This window comes from Marmota flaviventris, chromosome 1 (genome assembly GCF_047511675.1).
Source record: "Marmota flaviventris isolate mMarFla1 chromosome 1, mMarFla1.hap1, whole genome shotgun sequence".
In the NCBI taxonomy this organism is placed as follows: Eukaryota; Metazoa; Chordata; class Mammalia; order Rodentia; family Sciuridae; genus Marmota; species Marmota flaviventris.
In genome coordinates this window covers 78,213,587-78,227,869 of record NC_092498.1, presented here as the reverse complement: position 1 = coordinate 78,227,869, position 14,283 = coordinate 78,213,587, and the positions used below count along the sequence as shown (strand labels likewise).

Genomic DNA, 14,283 nt, shown 5'->3' with positions numbered 1-14,283 from the left:
GGAATAGGAATTATCCAAAATAAATCACATAGAGGAAAAGGATTAAGAGCTAAACAGAGCATCAGTGAGCTTAATATATATTTAACCTGAGTCCCTAAGGGAGAAGACAAAGAGGAGGGAAACCTAAAAAAAAAAAAAATGGAGGATAACTAAAAAAACTTTGTTCAAATTTACTATTACCTAGAAACCCACAGTTCCAAGAAGCATTTATGAACCCAAAGCAAAAGAAACATGAAGAAAGTTCTACCAAGACATAGCAAATCAAATTGTTCTAAGCAAATTTAAAAAAAAAAAAATTTTCCAAGGGATATGTTAGATATAAAGAAGAACAAGATAAGGGTGACAACAGACTTCTAATAAAAACCAATGAAAATGAGAAAACAGTAGGGCTACATCTTTAAAGTATTAAAAGAAAAAAACAGTCTAGAATTTTATATCAGACAAAAAAATCTTAAAAAAAAATACAGGTTTCCAGACATATACAAGCTGAAGGATTCATCAGCAACAGATTCGTGCTACAGGAAATGATGAAGGAAGTGCTTCAGGAAGAAGAAAGGTGATGCCAGATGGAAATCTGGATCTACACAACAAAGGAAGAGCTCAGAAAATGGAAACTCCAAGAATAAACACAAAAGATTATTTTGCCAGGCACAGTGATGCACACCTGTAATCCCAGTGGCAATGAGGCCGAGACAGGAGGATCATCAGTTCAAAGCCAGCCTCAGTAACTGCAAGGCACTAAATAACTCAGTGAGACCCTGTTTCTAATAACATACAAAACAGAGCTGGGGATATAGCTCAGTGATTGAGTGCATCCGAGTTCAATCCCTAGTACCCCCCCCCCCCAAAAAAAAGATTATTTTACTATGGAAATCTCCTGAAGAAATTATTTACTGTTATCTTGTGGGTTTTAAAACATGTAGAAGAAACAGGATAAGGGATAGGGCATAAAATTTTAATATGTTTTCAACAGTTACTTGAAAATTATAAATTCACACAGAATATTTTAGATCTGCTATACTAAAGAAATGTAAACATAGACATTATTCCAAAATCCCATTTCATTTGACCTACACTTTCCAGTTTGGCTTGGATAGGTTAGCATTATACTTTTGAAAATATAAATTCAGTTGAATTTATCACATTTGTTTTCATAGAAAAAAGGTAGTAAGTAACTTCAAAAGGGTGGTGTTGTTAGTAACCAAGCAAGGCTAGGGCCTTTCCTGAACTTTATAAATAAGAGCAAACAACTATTGTTTCACTGTAATACAAAACTCAAATATTTATTTTAGTATAGGTAACTGTAAGAAATTAGGTCAAATAGATAAGTAGGAGATTTTAAATATATTTATAGCACAAGTAACAAAAGAAAATTCCCTGGAGCAAACTATGTTATATTCATTTATGAATATGTCAAAATGAACCCCACTATTATATATAACTACAGTGTATAGAAAACATTTTTAAAAAGAAAAAAGGAAGTTCCCTTCCTCACTTTCCCAATCTGCTAAAATTAAAAGGCCCAGTTTACAACCAATAGGGCTTTTTAGGAGAATGTTTACCAGGAAGGTTAGGGAGAGAAGATAACAAAGCAAGACTAGCTTTTCAACATTAAAATGTCAGTAAAAGATGGGCTGGGGTTGTGGCTCAGTGGTAGAGCACTCTCATAGCATGGGAGAGGTACTGGGTTCGATCCTCAGCACCACATAAAAAAATAAATAAATAAAGATATTGTGTCCATCTACAACTAAAAATATTTTTCAAAAAATTGAAAATCAGATATTTTAAAAAAAGAAGTCAGTAAAAGAAATAAAATCAAAGCACAATCGGAGATTCACAAGTACAAAATTCTATATATAGCTATTCAGTTTTCTCTGATTCGGTGAAACCTATTCAATAGCGCATCTCCCAAGTTCCCTCGGTGAATAGTCATGTGCCGAAATGAAAATGGAAATACAGTGCAGATGTATCTTTTAGGTAGACAGGGAACGATGGGCTCCAAGATGAAAATCTAGTCCAGACAAAATCGCTTTGCAAAAGGGCTAACATGTCCACAAAGTAAAGTTTACATTGTTTAGTGTGCCACACCCTGAATGGAAATACTGTTGCACAGTGGAGTTTAGGAACTACTAAGCTAGACCAAAACAGAAGAGGTCTGTCTCCATGTGGAATTCTATGCATTCAAACTCTACCATATAAGACAACTACTAAATCTTTAGTAGTAAATAGAAAATTAGTGGAAATTTCTTAAGTGTTGCTGCCTCTCAGCAGAATTTATTTGAATTTATTACAGAGTTAGCTTCTTTAACCATTACATATTACTAGATTCAGTGTTCTTATAAGAATTAAATGAGACAATATATGTGAATATGCTCAATCAAGGGTCATTATGCACATATGGCAGATTTTAATGTAAGTCTTGCTCTAGCAGACCCACCAGTTGCATTCAAAGATCTTGGTCACTGGCAAAAAGTAATACTTGCCTTTCTAAATGGGCAGTACTGATTTCATGCATTTTGACAACAGTTGTGAAACTTGTTATAGTGGGATTACATCTTATGTAAGGATTGAGTTTTAATATGCTTAAATGCTTTTGATGATATTCATTCTTCTCCTGTACCCAAAAAGGCAAAACGGCAAGATAAGCATAGAAATCAACAGGAGACAAGGAATAATCAAAGGCATTTTAAATAAAATTATAAATTTTAAATGTGTTCAAAGTACCAGCAGACTTTAGAACATAATTTCAGACATGGGCTAGCATAGCAAAAACACAGTCATGATAATGATGGTATTATTAATGAAAACAACATAAATAATCCAAGCTTAAGGGGCTTATTAGCAGGGAAAAGGCTTAAAACAAATGCAAGGGAATTTGGGTCATAAAAAATGCATATGTAAAACTTATTTTGGTAAAGTGGTGAGGTCAGACCTCTAGCCTGATAAGGAAATGATGAAAAAGACAAATCAGATGTGGGGGTAAATGAAAAAATGACACAGTATCGTTTGTCATTTGGGAAAAGAATGAGAGCAACTTAATTAAATATATTGCTCTGTTTTTAAAGTAATATAACTTAATCCATCCAATAACAACAACATTCTTTCACCACCAAAAAAAAAATGTATTAGTATTGGCTATGTGCACAAATAAGTCTGAGAATCAAGGCATTATCATTTGAATTTATACTGCACACTCGCCTCACAAGATTATAAAATTAAACTCAAGCTCTTGGTCCCACTGACTAAATTTCCAGTACTCAAAAGTTACATGTGCCTATTGTAAAGCACAGACACAGAATATTTCCATTATTGCAAAAGTTCTACTGGACAGCACTGATCTCCACGAGTGTTACAAGTGCCTCGTGTATGACAGATGAGATCTAAAAGAACACACACTCCCACACACAGACACACAGAAAGCCAATAAATCAGGCATGCCTTTATTCAGAACATTTCCTGAGCATTTCTTGTGTTAGTTACTGTATTAGGCATTCAGAGACCACAAATTAAAATAAAATAATCCCTGCCCTCAAGGAGCTCACAGGGTAATAGGAAATAAAAACATAAGTAATTGGTCAATCAGAAAACACTTGTTGGTCACCAATAGTAGGACATGTACTTTACAGTGTGAAAAAAAAAATAAAAGCAGTGGGTATGTTCTCTCTGACCCTGAAGAAGGTCCAGTCTAGTTAATGACATACAATGTAGACTCTGATGTAAAATGTTTTGATGGACAAATTAAGACTTGAAACTCTGTGCTTCAAACTGAGATACAAGTTTGATGAGTAATTTGTTTTTCATTCTGCATTTCCATTGGAATTATAATCTAAAAAGATAATATAAATTTATTCTAATTAATTTGTAAATAACAGTAGTTTTAAAACTACTATTAACCAAATTTTCATTTCATTGTTTGCTGCTGCGTTTTCAATTGTGTGCGTACTAGATAAAGGCCAAATAATACAGAGTTTGGTAAATAAACTGGCTAGAGAAAAGGTGAGGATGAATTAGTCATTATAGAACACACGGTAATATAGCATCCAAAAGTATAGGCTTCCTGCACTGTACTGGTTAAAATCATCATCATCTCTGTGTATTTTCTACACAATCTGTTCTTCATTCCAGCAATCTCTGAATATGGCTTACGCATTTGATTTAGAATTCAATAACTCCACAATGCTAATCACATTTTCAAGAGAACAAAAAAAAATGCTATAGAGCTCTCAGTTGATAATCTCATTAAAACTGACATTTGAGGATTATTTTCCAGCAGAATTATGATCAAGTATGAACAAGAAAACAAAGCCTTCAAGTAAATATCGCTTGTTTGTTTGTTTGTTTTTAATCTGTTCAAAGGATATTTTCCACATTTATATTGATATAAGACATAGATAAAGAACAAAATCTGAGGTTACATCTTTATGCTCTCAAAGTCAATTCTGGCAATGTAATTTCAACAAACAACATCATTTGTCACATTATTCAATCCTGCTTTTTTTAATTTCATCAGTTCTTTTGTTCACATTCAATAACTATTTGCTGGTTTGGGTTTAAATAATTTATAAAATCTATAAACAAAAGGACTTACATTTTATGATCCTACAAACTTAAGTAAAGCATTCAATAAAAATCAGTTCACACTGTACAGACCAGGAGTCTTAGCCAAAATCAGCCATTCTTCCTGTGGACAGGGTACCTACTAGCAAACCAAACCTTCTCTGCCCTCCTTTCCATCTAGGCATGAAGGACCATGGTTCTCTTGTGGAACAGAGTAACTGCAAAGAGATCACAAATTCATTTGTGAATCATTCTGTATATCAACTAATATATTTCAGAAGTAGAAAAATGCTGTGCTTAGTAATGAAGTGCAAATTCCTTTAAAGACTTTACTCATCCAGTAGCTTTTTTAAATAGTGGATTTTCTTAATTAACACTAGAATTCGATTTCTAAGCCTGTGAGAACCACAGCCCTCATCCTAAATACTGCAGGAATTCAGAAAAGGGTTAGAACACAGTGAGCTGCAGTAACCAGAGAAGCATCGCAAAAGAGATGGGTCATGCAAAAGAGATGGGTCATATGCTGGGCCCAGAGGAAAAGCATAGCAGAGAAAGCATAGCTTCCTAATAGGTACACACCCAAATAAAACCCCAGAGGAATGAAAGTCTGATCTGGCTACAAGATGACCACTGAGAGTTCTGGACTCAGTAGGTTCATAAAAGCACTGAGAATGAAGGGCTGAAAGATATCTATGTTTTTCAGTATTCTTTCAATTAAAGGGCAGAAACTCAGTTTATGTAGAGTTTATTGCTTGAAAAATATAATCCTAGAAAAATTACTGGTAGAACTGGCCTGGAGGATGCACGGATGCAGGAACTAAATAACTATTTGTTTATTCTCATTCTTTCTCTTGCTCTCTTTTATTTACATGTTGATTTATTTTCTCAGGCAGGCTGTTCTTCCCATTTATCTAAAATCTAAGCCACTTGCTAGCTCCAAATTTAGAACTGAGATCCTTAGAGATTTATGGGGTGCAAGACAGAGAATAGCAAAAGTTAAAAATGTAAAAGTCATAAAGAGAGGCTAGGTCCAGACTATGAAAGAACTGGTGTACACCAAGGAGTTTGATCACTTAAAGAGTCAAATCTGGCATAAGTTAGTTTAGGAAATCTAAAACTTATATGAAGGAATTAAGTTTTATTTCTAGATTTCCTGAGTTTCTGTGTGCTCAGGAATAGGTTTCTACGCATGGTACTTTTCTAGAAGGGTGGACACCTGGATCCAGATGGGATAATCATGAAACTCCATCTATCTGGCCACCATGGAGTGGTCCGAGGTATGCACCTGACCTAACACAATCCAATCTGAGTGCTTCCTTGGGGTGTTCAGTTTAAAATGTTTACATTTGAACTAATATTAAAGGCTTCTGCATACTGTGTTGAAATGCTGAGTACAACTCAATAAAATTAACAGAAAAATAGGTGAGCCTTCATGGGTCCCACACTGAGCTTGTATTTTACAGAAGAACAGCAAGGGGATCTGGGTGGATGATTCTGATCAATGGAATGAGATCCATTTAAAGAAGAGATTTTAAGTACATAAAATAGAAGAAAAAAGTAGAATATCTATGAATAGAATTCAGAGGCACCACAGAGTAGAAAGGGGGACCAAGTAATAGAAGAACAAAGGAAGAATTTCTCAATAGACGTTTCAAGTAGATCAAAACAGTGACATTTGGAAAAGCTATAGAAGGAACCCTATAGCCAAAGACGCAATGAGAATTCATAATGCTTCCTGATTTATCTTAATAATGGAAATCTACATATAGAAGAGAAAGGAGGAACAGAGCTTTTGATTTTAACCAAAATGATAAGTTGAAATAAAAATGCACAACCTCCAGTCCCCATTCTTACTTTTAGATCTAAAAGAGACCTATGATCTGTGCTTCCTGCTGAGAAAATCAAAGAAGGCATGATACAGCACACTCGCACTCCTCTCTCTAACCCTTATCTTCCAGTATTCAGTTCTCTCAAGGTGAATGACGGACCCCAAGAGCAACTGTAGCCGACATCCACTTCAATGTGTGAATTAACAGGCTTTCCCCCTGGAAACCTCACTTACTGCATGTGAGTATAGGATGTGTACTACAAGGCTGTGGGCTGTGGAATCAGAACTATATTCAAATCCTTATGTCACTCTAATGCAATGATCCTTGGCAAGGCATTCAAAGTCTCCATTTACCTGGGGGCGGGGGGTAGGAAAGAAGGGAGCAGAACTAGGGAAATATGAACCAAGCTGCCTGAGTTGAGATACAGATTGGATAAGATCATCCCTGCAAAGTGCTTAGAAAACAAGCTCTGTTTAATAGTCCCCCATGCTCCTCCATAGCATCCCATAGACTTTGGGCCAAAAACATAGTACAGCAAATGTGCAGTTATCCTGAATCTGTTCTCTCCCTACAAGAGAAGACCATGCTATGGGACTCCAAATCACAGAGCTAGCTGGTTCCCTGCAAGGATTGGTGGAATTGATCCCTTAAAATCTTTTACATGTGAATATATTAGAGACAAACTGAGTCAATTTCTAGACTAGCTTATGTGCCAGTGACTCATCTTTTTTTTAAAAGGCTCACCACCACTCCAAATGGGGCTTCACTACTATCATTCTCCTAAATCCCAGAAGAGCTTTCTTTCCAAGGACTTGTACAACTCAAGCCACTTACAATTCAATCCCACCTTTAGATGGTTGTCATGTCTATACTGCTCAAAACCCCAAACATTCCATTAAGTAATCATTTGTTCACATTTACTCTTCTTCTTTTCCTCAGCAATGGGTACTTGTCATTCTTTTTGGTCCTGAGAACTGATAATAAATATAAATATATATAATATTTTATATTATGTAAATATTTTATATATGTATAATAATTATGGTGTGCTGGCAGCAGAAGCAACAGTACCTCATAGGATCAGCAGAGCAATTTTGAGCCTTGTTTCTGATTGAGTGGCTTCTTAGCCAAGTCTGTTCACTATTCCAGAAATTCTATGAGCCATTCAATATGGTAGACACATCCCAAGGTGATCTCCAATGAGTGATACCCTTGTACAGTCCCTTCCCCTTAAGATCAGATAGAACACATGACTTGCTTCTGACCAACAGAATATAGCAAAGGTGAATTTATTCCCATTATCATGTTATATTGCATTGTATAAGACTCTGTCTTATCTGAGTGGAACAAAAGATACTTTGAAAAAGTAAGCTGTCATATTGCAAGGTGCCTGTAAGAAGATTAGTTGGCAAAGAACAATAGGCAGTTTGCAATAGCTGAAAAGTAGCCTCTCTCTGATAGCCAGAAAGAAAATGGAGAGCTCAGTCCTCTGACCCAAGGAGATAAGTGCTGTTAACAATACCATGGAGCCTGGAAGCAGATGTTCACCAGTTGAGCCTCTGATAAGACTGCAGGCCTGACCAATACCCTATGACACTCCTAAGCAGAGACCTGTTGAATCATGATGAGACTCCTCAGCAGAAGACCTAGTTGAGTCATGTGTGAACTCCTCAGTAATCAAACTGAGATAATAGATATGTGTTAAGTTTCTAAATTTGTTGTGATGTGTTACACAGCAATACAAAATGAAAACAATCAACATCCCCTAAAAAAAAAATTGTATTTGGTGCTTAAATTCACTCATATTAGTTTTCATGAATTGCTACTAAATACTTCTAGTGACACATAGTTTATCCAAATCTTATCCTTCTTTCAAATTCCACTCATTGCTGTTTCACTTGAGCAGCACCAGTCCATACCCATCTCCCTCCTATCATGAGAAGAAAGTACCATAACCAGCAGCCACAACTCTCCTGTGTCTTATCAGCATCACACCACACTTTCCCTGTTGCAGAAAAGAATAACTTTCCTCCCTTTGAAGCTCTAAACTGAATTTATTATAGTAAACAGTAAACCACGCCTGAATAGTCCATATTTTTCTGTAATTCACACTGAATATGATTTAGATGAGCTCCTATAAAGTATACACTTAGAGAAAGAGACGGTAAAAAATATATTATCTTAATAGAGTAAAAAGCGCCTGGTACTGTCTGCTTATTCAAAAAACTAAAAATGTTTTCAACAAATATGTGTGAGCTTACATAAGATTACATATTACCATTTTCTGTGAAATTGCAATGCTTTCTTCTGCATCCTGGATAATACGCTCCACTTCTGACTCTAACAATACAATACCAAAAGTCTATCACCTTAGCTGTTACAAATCATGTGGGCAATTATCCTGAAAAATTCTGTTTGAAATTTGAAAGCAAAGGGATTTGGTGGGCTGAAGAAAAAGAAGAACAAGGTACTGTCCATTTTCATTTTCCTTAAGTCTGTTTATAAAGACACTAGCATATAGACAAAAATGACTAGAATATTCCATAAACCTTTTTTTCACTTTGATGACTGTAAGTTTAGCCAAAGAATCAGAGCTAATAAAAGAGTTTCCTGACCCTTACGATATGATCCCTGACCAATACAGGTTGGCTTTGGAGTGGACATTCCTCTGTCAAAACTCTTTCCTCTTAAAAATCAGGTTTTGATCTCTCTCGTTGGTGATGCTGATGATCTTAAGTTTGACAAGTGTGCTGACAAACACCAAAGGCTCCACTGATGAATAAAGGGGCATATCAGGTGAGGCCAAAGAGGGCAGGGCAGTGTGCAGGCTATGGACTGACTGCAAGAATGAATCCTCCTCAGAGGAGCATGTCTTAGCACTTCCAACAGGTTTCCTCCATCAGCAGGCAAAAGCAAGGACCCATTTCCTTATGATTATGTTAACTGATGTGGAATGCAAGTTGCACATCTATAGAGATGAGCACATTACAAATACAATGAAAATTTACGAAATCATCATAAGAGAGCCACGGGAGCAACTTGTTTTTGTGGTTAGGAAACAAATACACATGTTATCCTCGGTTTTACACTTCTTCACTTGCGTATAATTTGGAATCTATCAGTGTACCTGCTGTCTTCTTCCTAAAATGAGAATAATATGTCATCCTACTGGTCTCTCAAATGTTTTGAGAAATTATAAAAAAAAATGTAAAAGTTATAAAAACAAGCTGAAAAGAGTTGTATGTGTCTGTGATGTGTGCAATAATTAAATATGATGTCTTTATTGAAAGGAAAGGGCTTCAAGCAATAAAGCCCCCACTAACTGAAACATTAATGTAAACTACATTTTAAAACAAACAAAAAAATCAATTGAAGTAAAAATAAAAAGCCACATTTGGATGCAATAACAAAAAATGTCCATAACTACAATATTTCACTAATGAGAAGGTACAGATGCTACATACAGAAGGATTTTATGATGTCCATATGCTTCTCGAATGACTCTCCTTGTTAGCTATTTCTCCATATCTCTATTTAAGAATAACCTACACCTTCCCCCACTGAGCGGGTGTAAATTATAATATAACACATTGTAATATTTAAACAAATTCAAAAAAGTTATTCTAATAAAAAGAAATAAAAGCTGCATAAACCTAAAAAAAAAAACCTAAGATAAGGGCATTAATAAAAATCTAAATTATGGCTATCATTTAAGCTATTGAATATATTTGCACCTAAGTAGTTGGCCTTAAGATTTAAAAATCTTTGAAACCTCAAATAGTAGTTGGTCCATGGCTCAAATATAAATATCATTAAATATACAGTGACAAAACTATAAAGCTGCTCTTTATACTATAATAATGGGCACAGTTTGGTCACAGAACAATCATAAAAACTATAACATATGTAAAATTAACTTCTACTTTCAGAAGGGCTACCATTATTTTTACAGAAGTTGGCAGTTTGTTATGCCAAACAGTCTCTAGCCAGAGTGCTAGTCTGACTTTTCAATAAAGGCCAGTCCAGCACACTCATCTACAAAGGGAGAGAAAAAGGAAGAATGAGGTAAAAAAAAAAATCTGTCTTCTATCTATAAACTGCTACTTAATTTAAAACTCTTAACTTCCTTCTGCACAACCTTCTGTGCATCTAACGGTGTCCATTCTGTAGTGAAGACTATCAATTCAGGAGCAAAGCTGGGAAAGCATCTCTCTCCCTCTAGCTGGCAGCCTATCAAAGGTCAGACTCAGGATTCCTACTGTACATGCACCTGTTTTGTAGCTGAAACATATATGAAAACATTAGCTTTTTCCCCCACACAGAAAATGATACATTCTCAGGAAATAATGCTCATCTTGAAATTTGCCCCAAACAAAATAGATGGGAATAAATTAAAAACAAGTTTTACAACTATTTTTATTTCAGAAATATAATATTCTTATTAAGCATTTCAAATATGAATGGTTTCCAGAAGGCACATCAATGATTTGATGTTTGAGGAATTGGTCCAAATGGGAACAGTGTTTTAAAGGGATAAGGAATACTAATTGTCTGTGGTAAAAGGCAAATATATAACAACAAATTTTCAGTTGCAATAATTTCCATAATAAATATCAAAAGAACCAAAGAGTAGTTTTAAAAAGGATCTTTTCCAAATATGATTTTTACATTGTCCTCATTTATTAACTGCAACTTATTCTGTGCTGTTACTCATTACAGGATTAAAAAGATTTCTGGGACATCAGAAAATAACATTCAGACCTTTTCAAATGTCAAAAGGTTTTCATTCCAAAGATTTTAAGTTGTTTTCTTCTTCAATATAGATTTTTACATACTCACTCCCTTTTTCTGGATTTCAATAATGCCTGCAAGATTCAAAAACATGATTGTGCTCTGAATACTTTTATTCCTAAATCTTTCTGAGACATCTCTATATACCAAGAGTGTTTAGTCTTATAACGTTGTTATACCCTTTGGGGGAGGGGGGGAACTCTTCACTTTCTGGTTAAAAAAAAAAAAAGTTAAACTTTGTAAGCCCTTCTTATCTCACTTCCGTATTTTACACACACACACACACACATAAACACACACACAATATTCGTGTGTAATGGGATGTATGTATAACATTATATATCCTACTTTCCGCAGATTTCAAAATGCTATAGTTACTCTCGAAGTTCCTTTTTGAAGAGTACACATCTTCCTGGCAGGGAAAAAAACAAACATAACAGATCTTCCTGAAATTACAGCATATGAGACTCACTAGAGAATTTTCCAAGTCCACATCACCTGAACCGCATCCTCAGCTCCCCGCAGCAAGCCACCTCTTCTGATAACCGAGCCTGGGATCCGGAGGGCAGCTTGGTCCCACTGTATCACACACAGACACACAGGCCTCTGACACCAGCACTTCTCACTGCGGACAAGTGGGCGATGGCCTCAAAACCAAACAAACGCTGCCTGCTGGGCGATCGGGGAACGCCCCCTGTCCTCTGCTCCCTCATTCCCCACTGCGATATCCCGGTGGCGTTTAATCAATCAGTTTACCTTAATAAGCTTTCAAGATTCATCACTCTCCTCCCACTAGCCTAGGACCAGCTTAATCTCCCATCCTTCAGACCCGTGAACTTTTCTTAAAACCCAGCGTTGGGATGTACAGACTTGGAACCGAAGTCCCCCACGAAACATCATAGGTACCCCACTAAGTATTGCGCCCCTCAAGCAACATGTTGGCAGTACAAACTTTTCATTCATAGCTCCGATGCAACACGAACTGGGTGTGTGTTTGGGGGCGGGGGAGAATCATGCTACCGACCCTTCGCCTCCGTTTGACTAGCCAAATGTCACGCCGTTCATCAAAGGATCATCTAGCACCCAACTTCTGACAAAGGTACCTTAAACCCACCAACCTCTGCCTGCGAGATGCAAGGCAAGTGATATCGGCGGAGTCCGTACTGAAATGCTGTTAACCTGGGGAACCCCGGCAGGGAATACAGCGGCGCATCCGGAGGACCCGTGGCCCCCAATTCCCAGGGCTTTCCCGGAGCAGCAGCCGGGAACTGGGCTGTGGAGCCACTCACCTCCGCCCGCTCCTGCCGAGGCTGTCGCGCCCTCCTTCGCCCCGCGCTGGCGACCCCCTAACTTCTCCCCCTTCTCCAAACAGCCATCTTTCCAGGAGGAGAAGAGAATGGCGAGGCAGGAAGCAAAAGGGGGATTGAAAGTTGACTCGGTGACCACCGCAGCTCCTCCAGCAGGGACTTACCGGCCGCGGCGGGCGCTAGAGGAGGAGACCGCGGCGAGGGCGGCGGGCGCGGCGGGGCCGGCTTGGTGCGCGCTGCGCGATGTGCGGGACGCGCCGCCGCCGCCGCCGCCGCCGCCGCGCGGGGGGAGCTCGGGAGGGCGGCAGCGGGCGGCTGCGAGCTGCGAGCTGAGCGGGTGGCGGCGCGCGGAGGATTTGCTAAAAATAGCACGTCTTGGGGAGGGGAGCAGGGGACGGAGGTGGGAGGAAGACAGAGAGGCCCGACCGGGAGCCCCTGAACGGCGAGGCTGGGCGGGGCCCGGCGGGGAAGGGAGGCTGGACCGCGGCGAGAGCGCGGGCCCTGGCGCTGAAGACCTGCGGGGTCGGGAGGAGATGAGGGGGTGAGAGGACCCTGGATGAGCGGACGAGGATTGAAGAAGGACGCGCGGGGGCAGCAAGGGCCGTGTGGGGTGGAGAGGAGGACAGCTCCGGGCTGGACCAATGATTCCCGGGAAGGACCGGGAGCCTAAGACGACTTGGGATTTCCAGAGCGAAGCATGCCCACGAGAGGCGCCAGGTGATGGTCCAGCAACTGGCCCCTGGGCTGTTCACCGGCAGCTAGGACAGTGCGGGGGAGGAGCCCGGCCTTAGCCTCTCTGGATGCCCGCCAGGCGCGGGGAGCTTGGCCGCTCAGGTGCGCGCCACTTCTTTTTGACAGGCCTAGGGAGCATGGTAGGGCGGTACCTGGAGGGTCCCCACATATGTGTTTTGGAACCTAAAGACTCATTCATTCAAGAAAATTTAAGAAAATCTCTCACGTCTGGCTTTTTTTTTTTTTTTAGGACCAAATGGGAGACGTGAGGGAATATGGTGACTGCTGTTCGAAATAGGATTTTAGGTTTGCTGCATTTCAAGGCTGGACAGAGAGCACCAAGGCTCTGAAATCAACCCTCACGGAAGGCAGGCAGTGGTGGGTTGGAGAACTGACTAAGGATCCCCCTCAGTAGTTAGTATTTTTACCTTGGGGATGTTTTACTACTAATATAACTTAAAGTAAACACTATTATTACTAATACTTACAGATTTCTTTATAAAGCATACAACACTGAAATTGCTTTTTAAAATAGTGCAATCCTAAACATACTTGTCTAATGCTAAAAGTTGCTCACTCAGAGAGGATAACATTTATGGTATGTATGAGCTGACCCTCAAATGAATTAAAGGTAGTGTCTCTACATGTACATTTATGGTTTTTCTCTGTCAGCTAAAGCACAGCTAGTTCACGGATTATACTGAAGGAAAGATCAAGAGAGACCTAACCCAGTGCCCTCATTTTCAGATGAGGGAACTGCGACCCAGAGGAGCAACATGATTTGCCCAAGGTCTCGCAGTGGCAAGGTTCAGATTTAAACCAGACTACCAATGACATAACTCCAGTATAACTTGGAGGAAAAAAGTCATATGTTACCCATAATTTAATTTAAAATAGTTCAGCATTTATAGTAAGTTGAAAGCATGTGATTGCTAAAGGTATCCTCACTTTGTCCTAATCAGGAATTCATACTCCAAGAGAGAACCAGTGGTTTTAAATTAAAAAGGTCAGCTCCTAAGCCTTAGGTGCTAGAATTTCAGCTAGCTCAACTTTCTGTCTACATTGGA

At 38.7% G+C, this 14,283-nt stretch overlaps 1 protein-coding gene across 1 annotated transcript in view; it reads right to left on the bottom strand.

The window, feature by feature from the left end:
• The window catches only part of Hdac9 (histone deacetylase 9), an 861,354-nt gene extending 848,712 nt beyond the window's left edge, over positions 1-12,642 (bottom strand). Inside the window, exon 1 of the mRNA XM_071613675.1 lies at positions 12,467-12,642. The gene's annotated coding sequence lies outside the window, so the exon portion shown is untranslated. The remainder of the gene's footprint in view (positions 1-12,466) is intronic.
• Positions 12,643-14,283: the final 1,641 nt, after the last annotated feature.